Source organism: Anser brachyrhynchus, assembly GCF_964034855.1.
Source record: "Anser brachyrhynchus genome assembly, chromosome: Z".
Taxonomy (NCBI): domain Eukaryota; kingdom Metazoa; phylum Chordata; class Aves; order Anseriformes; family Anatidae; genus Anser; species Anser brachyrhynchus.
In genome coordinates, this window is record NC_137697.1 from 28,604,967 (window position 1) to 28,618,071 (window position 13,105).

The 13,105-nt window shown below is 38.0% G+C and overlaps 1 long non-coding RNA gene across 1 annotated transcript in view; it reads right to left on the reverse strand.

Moving 5' to 3' along the window:
* Positions 1-12,205, reverse strand: part of LOC308186098 — a 30,051-nt gene extending 17,846 nt beyond the window's left edge. The window contains exon 1 of the long non-coding RNA XR_013943911.1: positions 12,173-12,205. This is a non-coding gene — a long non-coding RNA (uncharacterized lncRNA). The remainder of the gene's footprint in view (positions 1-12,172) is intronic.
* Between the last annotated feature and the right edge of the window lie 900 nt (positions 12,206-13,105).

Here is a 13,105-nt window from a genome sequence, read left to right on the forward strand (position 1 = left end):
AGTATTTTCTTCCAATTGTTCCCTGTTTTGTTTCCTTAGCTGTTAATCATCCTATACAAAGAAAATTGTTCTCTAAGAATATTTAGATAAGTGATGTAAATTGCATTTTAATTTCCAACAAGTGTAAATTCTGGCAAAGTGCTAACCTTTTCTGAGACAGAGACAGAGACAGAGACACAGACACAGACACAGACAGAGGCAGAGAAACACAGAGAGATGAGGAGACAGGGAGACAGAGAGAGATATGCTTATTTTCATAGAGTTTGATTCTGTTCACTTCAGTCACTGAAACTCACCAACATACAAGGCTAAAGTAGGTTTCTCAGTATATGAATTTTGGTGTCTCACCCAAACCTCCACATAACTGAGAGGCTGTTCCTTCAATTGTTCCTTGAAGTGTTGCAGAAAAGTGAGAAGACTGTGGGCAATGTGCATGTGAAAATTCATGTTAGAGGAAAGGAACTAACCATAACTCCTGCATTAGTATAAATAAGCTTGGAAGAAATACTTGACACACTCACTTCTGCCAGCATGATTCTGGAAGCTGTCAGGATAATTCAAGATAGCCAGAAAGAACTTCAGGCTGCTGACAGGGTGGAATAACTCACAGCATCAGCTGAGGTTTGGGTGTCATTTAGGATTTGATGTAGGCTTCTGACTTTTGCAGAGGAGTCAGATAGTAAATCTCAGCCACCCACCAAGGAGTATCTGGAGGTAAGGCTCATCTGAATTAGCTTCATTTCAATGTAATTTTTTATTGTTGAAGAAGAATGCTGTAGTAATAGAGAGCCTTCAAAGCAGCAAGTCATAATTCTAGGGCAGAAACTTAATTAATCTGTGGTGAATAGTCTCAGATGAGGTCCTTTTCTATGTTGACTTCAGAGAACCTCAAAACATGGCACAGTTTTTATTAGTTACTTGAACATAATCTACTTGAAACAGATTTTTTCTCTCTCTTTTTTTTTTTTTTTTTCCTGAATGAAAAGAATCAGAAGTTAGGCCATTACACTCCTATACAGTCAAATGAAATCTAAGTGTAATTTTGCTGCAGCATACATAATCACAATTCTAAAACATTTTAGAACAGAGACAAGCATACTCTGTTTTTCCAAGTGAAGTCATATGCAACACAAACTTACTGTATAACTCCCAATATACTATCTTCAAATGTAATTTTGAGCTAGGAACCACAAAACACTTTGCATTTAAATTAAATATTATTGCAGAGGGACACAACATATATTTGATATTCATGCTTTAACATGACAACGTTGTTAGGTTATGTGAAAAATAATAATAATAATAATAAACATGTTTCAGCACAAAGAGAGGCACACAGAAGAACAGGTCAGGGAACTCATACAATACTATGATTCCCATGGAGGACCCAAATGGGAATGGGGAGTAATATCCCAGCAAGAAGCTCCAGCTTCTCCCCAGACCCCAGGGGGGTACCATGAGCCAGAGCTCAATCAGCAGTATAAGTCAGGGAGACTCACTGGTCTCCACACTGACCATGGAAAAGCAGACTAGGTGCAATCCCACACAGACCACGTGTGTGTAACATGTCATGAGATGCTGGAGGTTGGCACAAGGCTTATCATGGTATGTAAGGGGAGGAAGCAAGGACACAAAAGGTGGGGATCAGGGTGTGTAGTTGTCTCACACAGATGAGTAGCTAAATATTGTCACGTTCTCCACTTACTCCCCCTTCTCAAAACAACAGGGGAGAAAATAAGATGAAAAAAGGTAAGGACAGTTTAATTAAAGAAAAAAAATAAAATAAAATAAAATAAAATAAAATAAAATAAAATAAAATAAAATAAAATAAAATAAAATAAAATAAAATAAAATAAAATAAAATAAAATAAAATAAAATAAAATAAAATAATAAAATAAAATAATAAAATAAAATAAAAAATAAAATAAAATAAAATAAAATAATAAAATAAAATAAAATAAAATAAAATAAAATAAAATATTATTATTATTATTAATTATTAATAATAAAGATGCATGGAAGCAAGGAGAGAAAACAATTATTCTCTCTATCGCAACAGCAAATTGGGTTTGGCCACATATTGGGAAGCAGAGCCTCAATATGCCTAGTAGTCACTCGGGAAGACAAACGTTTTTGTAACGAGAGCCCTTGCTTCTCCTACCACACCCCCAGATTTTATTGCTGTGTGACATACGGTATATGGAATATCCCTTCGGTTGGTTTAGGTCAGCTGCCCAGATGATATCCACTCTCCACTTCTTGCCCACTCCCTGCCTACTGGCTTTTGTGGGGAGGATGGGGATGAATAGGCAGTCTTGATGCTGTGACAGCACTGCTCAGTGATAGGGGAAACATTGGTGTGATATCAGTGCTCTTTTAACTACAGATGCAGAGCACACTATATGGGCTGCTTTGGAGAAAGCGAAATCCATCCCAGCCAGTTTCAGCACAGGATTGTCTGAGGACAAACAAGTGTTGAAAAATAAAAGAGAAAGGGGATAAAAGGTACTGGAGAGGTGTAATCAGTGGCAGGTTTGTGCACTTGTGGGGCCATGCCCTGCATCGAATCATCATGGCCCATTCTGTCTTCTCAGTGATGTCCTTTTCTGTTTCTTGTGTGAGAGGCTCTGTCCTGAGCATGTGTGTGTGCAGAGCAGTGAGTAATGGCCATAGGGTGGGACTATGGATCAGGTCTGCATGTCCATGTGCCAGCAACAAATGAGGAACAAATGAGAGTACATGTGTTGGTGTGTGTGCACCAGGGAAGGTAAAGGCTGACCAGCTGGAGAGCAGTGTGAGTGGCACTGAAGTGGTCCCCACTGCCACAAGTGGCAGTCCAGATGTACCTAAACTGGGAAATGTGGTTGCACTTAGGAACTTCAGATGAAAATTCAAATGAGATTGTCACATCCTAATATCATATTAGGACAAACTAAAGATATACACTGAGCTGTCAAAGGCCCTGATTTTTATAAGAAGCTTCAACTTCATGTTTCTGCAGTGGGTTTGTGTGAACAGGTTTTTGGTAGTGGGGAGCAGCAGGGGTGGCCTCTGTGAGAAGAATATAGAAGTTGCCCTATATTAGATGAGGGCCAGTTTCAACCAGCTCCGAATGGACCTGCCACTGCCCAGGGAAGAGCCAATAAACAATGTTGTTTGCACCTCTGGGAGAGCAGATTTAAGAGAGGGAAAAAAAAAAATAACATCACCACCAACAAAAAATACCTGTTGTGCAAAAGCAGCAGGCAGAATAAGAACCATTCCTGCAGACCCCAAGGTCAGTGCAGAAGGAGGGCTGGAGGTGCTCCAGGCACCGGAGCTGAAGTTCTCCTGTAGCCTGTGGAGAGGTCCCATGGTGGATCAGGCTGTCCCCCTGCAGACCATGGGTCCCACATGGAGCAGATCTCCACACTGCAGCCTGTGGAGGAGCCCCTGGTGGAGCAGGTGGATGTGTCCTGGAGGAGGTTGCGGCCCCTGAAGAGGCCCTGCAGGAGCAGGCCCTGGGCCAGAGCTGCAGCCCGTGGAGAGGAGACCACGCAGGAGCTGCTGCCCGTGGGGGACCCGTGCTGGAGCAGTTTGTTCCTGGGGAATGGATGGACCCCGTGGTACGGAGCCATGTGGGATCAGTTCTTGAAGAGCTGCAGCCAGTGGGAAGCCCCTGCAGGATCAGTTCAGGAAAGACGACATCCCATGGGAGTAACCTCACGTGGAGCAGGGGCAGAAAGTGACGGTGAAGGAGTGGTGAAGTGCCGTAGACTAACAGCTACTGCCATTCACCCATACCCCAGCATTGTTCAGGAGGAGAAGTGGAAGAAGGTGGATTGAGGGGAGGTGTTCTTTGTTTGTCTTCTTTGTTTCTTACTTCTCTAACTTGCTAGTAATAAGTAATACATTTCTCTAATTTCCCTGCGCTGAGTCTGTTTTGCCCACGATATCTGTTGAGTGATCTCTCAGTCTTTATCTCAACCCTTGAGCCCTTTTAATTATATTTTCTCCTGCTTCCCCTTTTAGAAGGAGTGACAGAGCAGTTGTGTTGGAGCTCAGCTGCCCAGCTGGGTAAAAACAGCATACATAGTGCCAGATGGAAGGAGTCATGCACTCCAGATGCTCAGTCAGTGTTCATGCCGCAAAATGACACACATCTACAACAGTGTTACACTCAAACTAAAACAGAAGCTTTGTCTGAAGACTCTCACAGGCTATCAGATTTTATAATATAGGAAGAAAAAAAAAATCCAAATTGTTCTGAATAAAGAATGAGCCTCAAATCTTAATTTTAAAGTGCTGTAAATTATATATATACATGCTTTTTTTTTTTTTTTGGTGAAAACAGAAGAATAAAAAGCAATGAGAGAACAACAGACCCTTAAATACTCACATTTGCTTTGTGAAAGTATTGAGAAGCAGTGGAATACACTGGAAGAGATGTAGAAGCTCTTTTTTTCTCACTTAAACCATCATAAAGTCTATGTTGATAGAAAGTGCGTGAATAAAAATTTATAGCATAGACATTCAAACTGCCTTTGTGGGACAACATATATGGTGTCAGTAGTTATCGAGATATTACATCACCTACATGATTCTTCAGATAGAAAAGTGTCTGTCTGTTAGACTTAAATAGTTAAATTATTTAACAAGCAAAATGATGAAGCCAAGAAGTGAGGAAATAATGGTGTATCTGCAATGGAAGCAAATGTAATACAGAGATGATATTGATGACACCCCTAGTGTTTTTTTTAGTAGACAAAATTTAGACTAAGAATGGAAAATTAGAATAGGATGTGACTGTTTTTATCCCATCACCCACCAACAAAATGTTGTCCTAGGCAATAAGAATGCAGTTATAAATTTTTATTTGTTTGCCTCTGGTTCAACCTAACTCACAGTCAGGGTTCATTTACATGTTATGACTTCTATGAATAATGTAAATATGTATGTATATCTATAGATATATGTATAGATATATATATATGTAAAGTGTATATATATTACACAGAGGTATGTTTTATATGTATAAACATGTATGTATATAGGTGTATAATTTTAGTTAGAGGTATCTGTGGATACAATCATATGAGAAAAGAGTTGACACAAAAGATTCTTTTAAGACAAATCCTACTGAAATATCAGAAGTTCCATACATTATACCCTATACTGTGCTACTCAACCCTTGTGTAACAAAGAAAAAATTGTGCCCTTGTGCATCTATTGTCAAAATCTACTGAGTCCACTACCCTTACAATCATCCAAGAAGACATGGAATATTGTTTTAAGGTACTGCATACAATATTTGGTTTGCAATGTATTAGACTGTGGTACAGTTGTACAAATGTATAAATTCTTCCCTTAATGGTCATATGATACATGGTCTTCAATAAGGAGAACAATTAAAGAAATTAAAGAAAGAAAGAAAGAAAGGAAGGAAGGAAGGAAGGAAGGAAGGAAGGAAGGAAGGAAGGAAGGAAGGAAGGAAGAAAGAAAGAAAGAAAGAAAGAAAGAAAGAAAGAAAGAAAGAAAGAAAGAAAGAAAGAAAGAAAGAAAGAAAGAAAGAAAGAAAGAAAAGAAAGAATGAAAGAAAAAGGAAGGAAGGAAGGAAGGAAGGAAGGAAGGAAGGAAGGAAGGAAGGAAGGAAGGAAGGAAGGAAGGAAGGAAGGAAGGAAGGAAGGAAGGAAGAAAGAAAGAAAGAAAGAAAGAAAGAAAGAAAGAAAGAAAGAAAGAAAGAAAGAAAGAAAGAAAGAAAGAAAGAAAGAAAGAAAGAAAGACGTACGCCAATAGTATTGTTAGAATGTCCCTTTAGTTGTATAGACAGAAAATGCACAATGTACCAAATAAATTTGCTGTTGTCTCGATCCCAAGAAACTCAGATTCTGAAAGCAGTAGACATACAAGGAGGCAAACAGCAGTCATTTCTGCGCAGATTGAAACACTTTATCACAAGCAGGGCAACAGAATTCCACTTTCTGGGGAAGTATAATCTTTTATAATACAAAAATCCTTATTACATTTCTGGGCTAGAAAACAACTATTAATTTTTTACCAACCTAGTCTATTAGACACTGTTATAATTTACCTTGGACTTTGCCCTTTTTGGTATATGACAAGCAAATATACGTATTCTGTTCCAGCATTTACTGAAACAAATACATACTGACCAATAGATCAATAAAATTCAACATCAAAAGCCAATTCTACACCTCTAGGAGAATTGGATATAACACTTAGAAAATAAAATCTTATGAATTTTACCATGAGAAACAGAATTTAAATCCTAAATATTTGGCAATACATTCCACCTTTTTTTTTTTTTTCTCATATGTGTAAACAGGATCTAGAAATGTGTGACTCAGTATGTTATCATTAATGCCAAAATGCACTGGAAGCAAAGAGCTGAGCTGGCTTATAAAATTTACTCATGTAAGTTAGCAGTTACTTGAAAGGAGAGGTTTTAATGGAACTACTGGTGTCACTAAGTGCTTATCAGCATGAGCTAGGGCTCTACAATCTGGCCTTTTAAAGAAAATGACATCTCTGAGTTTCAGGTGGCACATTATGCAAGCCTGTACTGCAGCACCTGCAGTGTATGATAAGGAACGACATATGCTTGTCTTATGGCACCATTTATTTAGAATAACACACAACATGTCTGATACTAAAAAGAACAAAATAACGCATTTGTTTACAGAACAGCCAACTATTCAAAATGCAAGATTTACCCTGATTTTTTTTTTTTTTTTTATTTCTTTTCTCTTGTTGATGTTCTGTGGGTGTTATTGTTGTTATTGTTGTTGGTGGTGGTGGTTTTTGTTTGTTTGTTTGAGTGATTTTTTTTCCCCTTGATTTTTGGCAGTGTGAAGGGTGTGGGGATAGATAACATGCTCCTTAAGTTCTTTAGAATTCTTCTTTAGAACAACGCAAAACAATGCTTTATTAAAATCAAATCAAATAAAACATTTAGTTAAAATAAGATTCTCTGAATTTTTTCAGCACACAATTAACCAATATAAAACCAATCTCTATGTTTTCCTGAGGTGTTAACATCAAAATTAGCAGCAGAAAATACTGTGAGCCTCTTCTTGAAATGTTGATTGTGACACTGTTCTTTTTCTCAGAAGTTAATTGCTGAGAAAACCCAAACCACTCTGTTTTGTGGTCTCACTGATGTTTTGTGATAAACAGAAAAGGACTCCAGATCTTACAAAGTCAGTGTACAGACTCTTTAGGACTACCAGGCATACTGCTAACATGTAATCCAAGCATAAAATGGCAAGCATGTGAACTATTTAAAATAAGAAAGGAGAAGGGAGAAGTTGTCTCTACTGCTGTTTATGAACCAAATCCTAAAGCAGTGTAAAGGAGACAGAACTATGGGCAGGGTACTTTATTATTAAAAGGAGAGAGCACAAGGGAGAGCCTAAAGACTGGAGATGAATATCTGCAGATTCCTTTTGCTCTGAATAAAGTACATTCCTGCAAAGTCTAACTGGTTGCAGCCAAATTGTATACTGGATAGCTTTACCCTGGAGTCCATAATGTTAAGGTCCCTTAGTAAGGGCTCAAAAGCTAGTTTTGCAAAACACAGTTTTGGCACTTCAGATCAGCTTTACTTTAAGAAAATTTTTGGTGAATTTTGGGGGATTATCATTGCTAAGATCTTGCAACATCAGAAAAGTAAAAATAAAGGACGGGAACTGTTGAGTCATCTATAATTAGTACTTCCAGGACTAAAAAATTGGCTGGATGGCTGGGCCCAAACAGTCATGAATGGAGTTAAATCAAGTTGGCAGCCAGCCACAAGTGGTGTTCCCCAGTACTCAGTACTGGAAGCAGCTTTGTTTAACATTTTTATCAACGATCTTGATGAGGGGATTGGGTGCACTTTCAGTAAGTTTGCAGACAACACCAAGTTAGGTGGGATTGTTGATGTGCTTGAGGGTCAAAAGGCTCTGCAGAGGGATCTGGATAAGCTATATTGATAGACACATCCAATCGTATGACATTCAACAAGACTAAATGTTATGTGCTATGCTTGGGTCACAACAATACAGAGACACAGGCTTAGGGAAAAGTGGTTGGAAAGTTGTCCTGCAGGAAAGGACCAGAGTGTGGGAGTGTGGCCTTGAGGGTCAAAAAATGTCATGGTTGGTGATAACATCTGACTCAATGATGAGGTCATCAGGAATGTAAAGAGGGAACAAAGAAGGGTGATTCTGGAGACTCCTTGCTGTCTCAGACTGCTTGTTCTCCAGTCTTTAAGACATAGAAGTTGCTGGGTGTTTGCTGTTGCCGGGCAAAATTGTTGACCAGTGAATAGTTAGTGGAAAAGTACTGCTGTAGAGCTAAATGTATAAGAAGGAAGCCTTTCCTCAGTAAGGGGAGTTGAAGTCATGTTATCAATAAGAGAGTAGAAGTTCTGTAATCAATAAAGTAGTAACAGTTACTGATCCTAAAAGAACCCTGGTGTCTGTGTGGTGATTATGCCACACCAGGGGATGTTGATTGACAGTCAGATGAAGTGTGCCAAGAAGACCAATGGCATCCTGGCCTGTATCAGAAATGGTGTGGCCAGTAGGACTAGGGAGGTGATAGTCCCCTTGTACTTTGCATCGGTGAGACTTCATCTTGAGTACTGTGTTCAGTTGTGGGCTCTGCACTACAAGAAAGATACTGAGTCGTTGTAGAACATTCAGAGAAGAGCAACAAAGCTGGCAGAGGAACTAGAAAACAAGACATATGAGGAATGGCTGAGGGAACTTGCGTTCTCTAGTCTTGCAAAAAGGAGGCTGAGAAGAGACCTCTTCACTCTTTCCAATGACCTGAAAGGAAGTTTTAGCTAGGTAGGTTTTTGGTCTCTTTTCTCAGGTGACAACAGAGATGATGTGAGAAAATGGCTTAAGTTGCATCAAATGAGGTTTAGATTAGATGTCAGGAAGAATTTCTTCATGGAAAGAGTATTTAGGCTTTGGAACAGGCTGCACAGGGAAGTGGTAGAGTTGTCATCCATAGAATTATTTAAGAGATGTGTCTACGTGGTGTTTAGAGACATGGTTTGGTGGTGGACTTGGTAGTATGAAGTGATGGTTGGACTTGGTGATCTTAAAGGTCTTTTCCAACCTAAATGATTCTATGTTTCTATTGAAAAATAGTGATCTGGGTGAGAACATGCTATTACAGAGAGGGTGAGAGAGAAAGTGGGAGAGAGAGTTAGAGAGAGAAAGAGCAACTTGTGAAATGCTCTTGTACTGAGTTTTGGTAAAGCGTTAGCTCATCTGTTTTTTCCAGGTCTGACACTACACTACAAGAGCTTTATTGGAGAGTGCCCAGAAACAAACAGTGTAAAGAACATGTGATCTGTGAGAATAAGTACTATCTTGGTCTAAAAAAGAACAGTCAGGGAAGAAGACAGGTCTTCACGCGTATGAAAGTAGGTTGAAAAGAAGAGTAAGTAACGATCTTAAAAGGCAATGACAAGTTCCCATTAGATATTAGGAAAGTTAGTTATTGAACCAAAGAGAGAAATGCTGTAAAAGCTGACTGGTAAAGCTGACAGGTCTGTATGGTGTGTTCAGGTATTAAAGTGGCTACTCAAGATGCATTATGGGAAGGGCATGGAATACACAAGCTCTTTAGGACTTACAGATCTATGAAAAATGTAACATATTTTCCTCTCAGATGCCTGTGGTTTGTTGAATTCCAAAAAATATAGCACAGATTGTTGATTTGAAGGACAAGGTATGTATATCACATAGTACTAAAACTGGCATTGTTCTCAAACATTTGTCTAAATCCTGTCTTATGCACATTTGAAAGTTTCATTTTAGACCAAAATTACAGGTAATTTAATATTCTCCTTTCTAGTTTTCTATGAGCTCTTCCTACAAGTATAACAACCATAAATATAATCTACTAGACTTGTTAGTGAAAGAAATATTGTCAGCTATTTTCTAAAAGTATTCAGTTTAAAAGTACTTTGCAGGAAGAAAACTCCCCTTCCACCCACCCTCCCTCCAAACCCAACATTTTTACAATTTTCTCATGCAATGTAAATGCATGAGAAATGTAAAATAAACATTGCAATGGGAATGCATTGTCTCCATTAAATTCTGGTTTCAGAATATCTAAATGTAAACTATAGATTGTTACAGATTTGTCTTGCTGACTCTGCAGAGAGAGAAGGGGGAAGGAGGAAGGGGATGGAGGAAATGGAAGGAAGGAAGGAAGGAAGGAAGGAAGGAAGGAAGGAAGGAAGGAAGGAAGGAAGGAAGGAAGGAAGGAAGGAAGGGAGGAAGGGAGGAAGGGAGGAAGGGAGGAAGGGAGGGAGGGAGGGAGGGAGGGAGGAAGGAAGGAAGGAAGGAAGGAAGGAAGGAAGGAAGGAAGGAAGGAAGGAAGGAAGGAAGGAAGGAAGGAAGGAAGGAAGGAAGGAAGGAAGGAAGGAAGGAAGGAAGGAAGGAAGGAAGGAAGGAAGGAAGGAAGGAAGGAAGGAAGGAAGGAAGGAAGGAAGGAAGGAAGGAAGGAAGGAAGGAAGGAAGGAAAAGAGGCTTTCTGTCATTCATTTAAGTAGTGTTATTTCTCAAACCTGATGATGACAACTTTCATGACACAATGCTAATTACATCATTATCCCATTATAAATTTTTGGTTAACCAAAATGTTAAAATGTGTTAAAATGTTAAAAAGTATCTATATCTATCTATCTATCTATGTTAAAAAGTATCTAAATCCCATTGTTTATAACTCCATGTATCTTTACAGTCTGCAATTTTCCACTCATTTATACTTTCAGTTACTTGGAACAATATGGTCTCATTAAAAAGGAAAATCTGAAAGTAGTGAAAACAAGCACCAATCCAATTTTGTCAGGAGTCAAGACAGAAATTATTTTTTCCCTAAATGATTGGCTGATAGTGTTTTTCTTATGTCACTTTTGTACTTATTCAATTGTAAGTAGGAACTCACAAAATTGCAAATGCCACCTTTAAATACTTAAGTCTTTGTTAGACTCTATGTCCTTATGTAGCTACAGCTTCCAAATTATTTTTAAACATATGGAATTTATGGAATTTATATATATATATATATATATTTGAAAGAGTTTCTTTGGGGTTTTGTTGTGATAATGCTTCTCTTTTCTTCTATGTCCTTTCTCATCCCTGTTCTGTTTGTTATTAACACCATTTGAAGATGGCCTGTAATCTGTATATACATTTATTTGCTTTAGTTTATCTGGCAAAACATCAGAAATGCCATGCATTACATAAGTCATAAGGCTTCTGAAGAAAAGAGTAAAAAAAGTATTTAAGTAATAAGGCATATTATTTTGAACACTGTGAAAAATGCCTATCTAATCAAACTGTTTGTCTAATCAAACTGTTAAGGAACTTGGTGTAATTCAAGGAGAAATGGAAGTATGACTATATTTTAGTATCCAGTACCACAAGTTTTACCTTGATACCAGCAGTACTTCCCATCTAAAAATTATTCCTTACCTGTCATTTGTGACATTTAGGGTTCTCATAAAATTTCAGGTCCACAAAATATCAGACATTGTACAAAATCAGTCTTAAAATGTAATTTAAGATAAGTTGCCCAAAAAGAAAATGCATTAAGTAACAGGAGAGACTGGGAGAATAATAACTGGAATGAGGCTTCTGACTTCTCAGACACCTTCATAATTTACTCAGTAAATTATATCTCCTCATATGCTTTGTTTTATTATTGCATTCCAGGCTTAGACTCAGAGTAATTGTGTGTATAAATAAGGTAAGAAACTTTCCTTTATAACTTAAAGATGATTTTAACCAGTGCAGATGTGACTCTGAATGCAGTTATGTCTTCTTGTCTCCTTCTAATTAGGTATGTATAGACTGTCTACTCTAAATATTCCTAGAAATAGTTAGATGCAGGCTTTTTTACACATTGATTTTTGTATATCATGCTATATTGTTGTGGTTTAACCCGGCTGGCAGCTAAACACCACACAGCCGTTCGCTCACCCTCCCCCCTCCCTCTCTGGGATGGGGGAGAGAAGCGGGAAAGTGAAGCCTGTGAGTTGAGATAAAGACAGTTTATTAAGACAGGAATATAATAATAAAAATAATAATAATAGTGATAATGATAATAGTATTAATAATAATAATGTGTAAAAAACAAGTGATGCACAATGCAATTGCTCACCACCCGCTGACCGATGCCCAGCCTATCCCCGAGCAGCCGGCCCCCCACCCCGGCCAGCCACCCCTATATATTGTTTAGCATGACGTCAGATGGTATGGAATACCCCTTTGGCCAGTTTGGGTCAGCTGTCCTGGGTCTGTCCCCTCACAGCTCCTGCTGCACCCCTAGCCTGCTCGCTGGCAGGACAGAGCGAGAAGCTGAAAAGTCCTTGGCTTGGTGTAAACACTGCTCTGCAACAATTAAAACATCAGCATGTTATCAGCGCTCTTCTCATCCTAATCCAAAACATAGCACCCTACCAGCTACTATGAGGAAAAATTAACTCTGTCCTAACTGGAACCAGGACTTATATGCATTCAGGATAGCAAGATTCTGAGACACCAGAATAGTTCAGTGTTGTGAGGTGGAGTATTAGATCTGCATTCAGTCTTCTAAAAGTCTTTGAGGAATTTCTAGTCTTTATACCCAAATTGTTTTCAAGAAGAGATCTTTTAAAGCATGAAGAGAGTCCTCTTGATCTTATCAGTTTTTCAAGAAACAAAATATATCATTCAGTCCACAAATATAAATGGATTAAAAAAATTACCATGAAGATATGAAGAATCATAACTTTCTTGTCAGAAGATGTGTAGAATTGTAGATTGTACCATCATTTGCTGTTTTGTTTTTCCATTGAATTAAATTTTATATTTCCTAGGAATTCTGTCTCTCTAAGAAAATTTAAATTGCTAGAGAATAGCTACTCTTGAAGTGTTGACTTTTATGCACTGAAACTCAGAGTTGTGAATCTTGGAGGAATTGTAGTTTGAAATAGATTTTTTTTTTCCCACTTGAATATGTATTCATACATAAAATTTAGAATCCTAAAATACTTTAAAAATTACTAAAATATACTGAGTTCGGAAAAAAATAAAATAAAATAAAATAAAATAA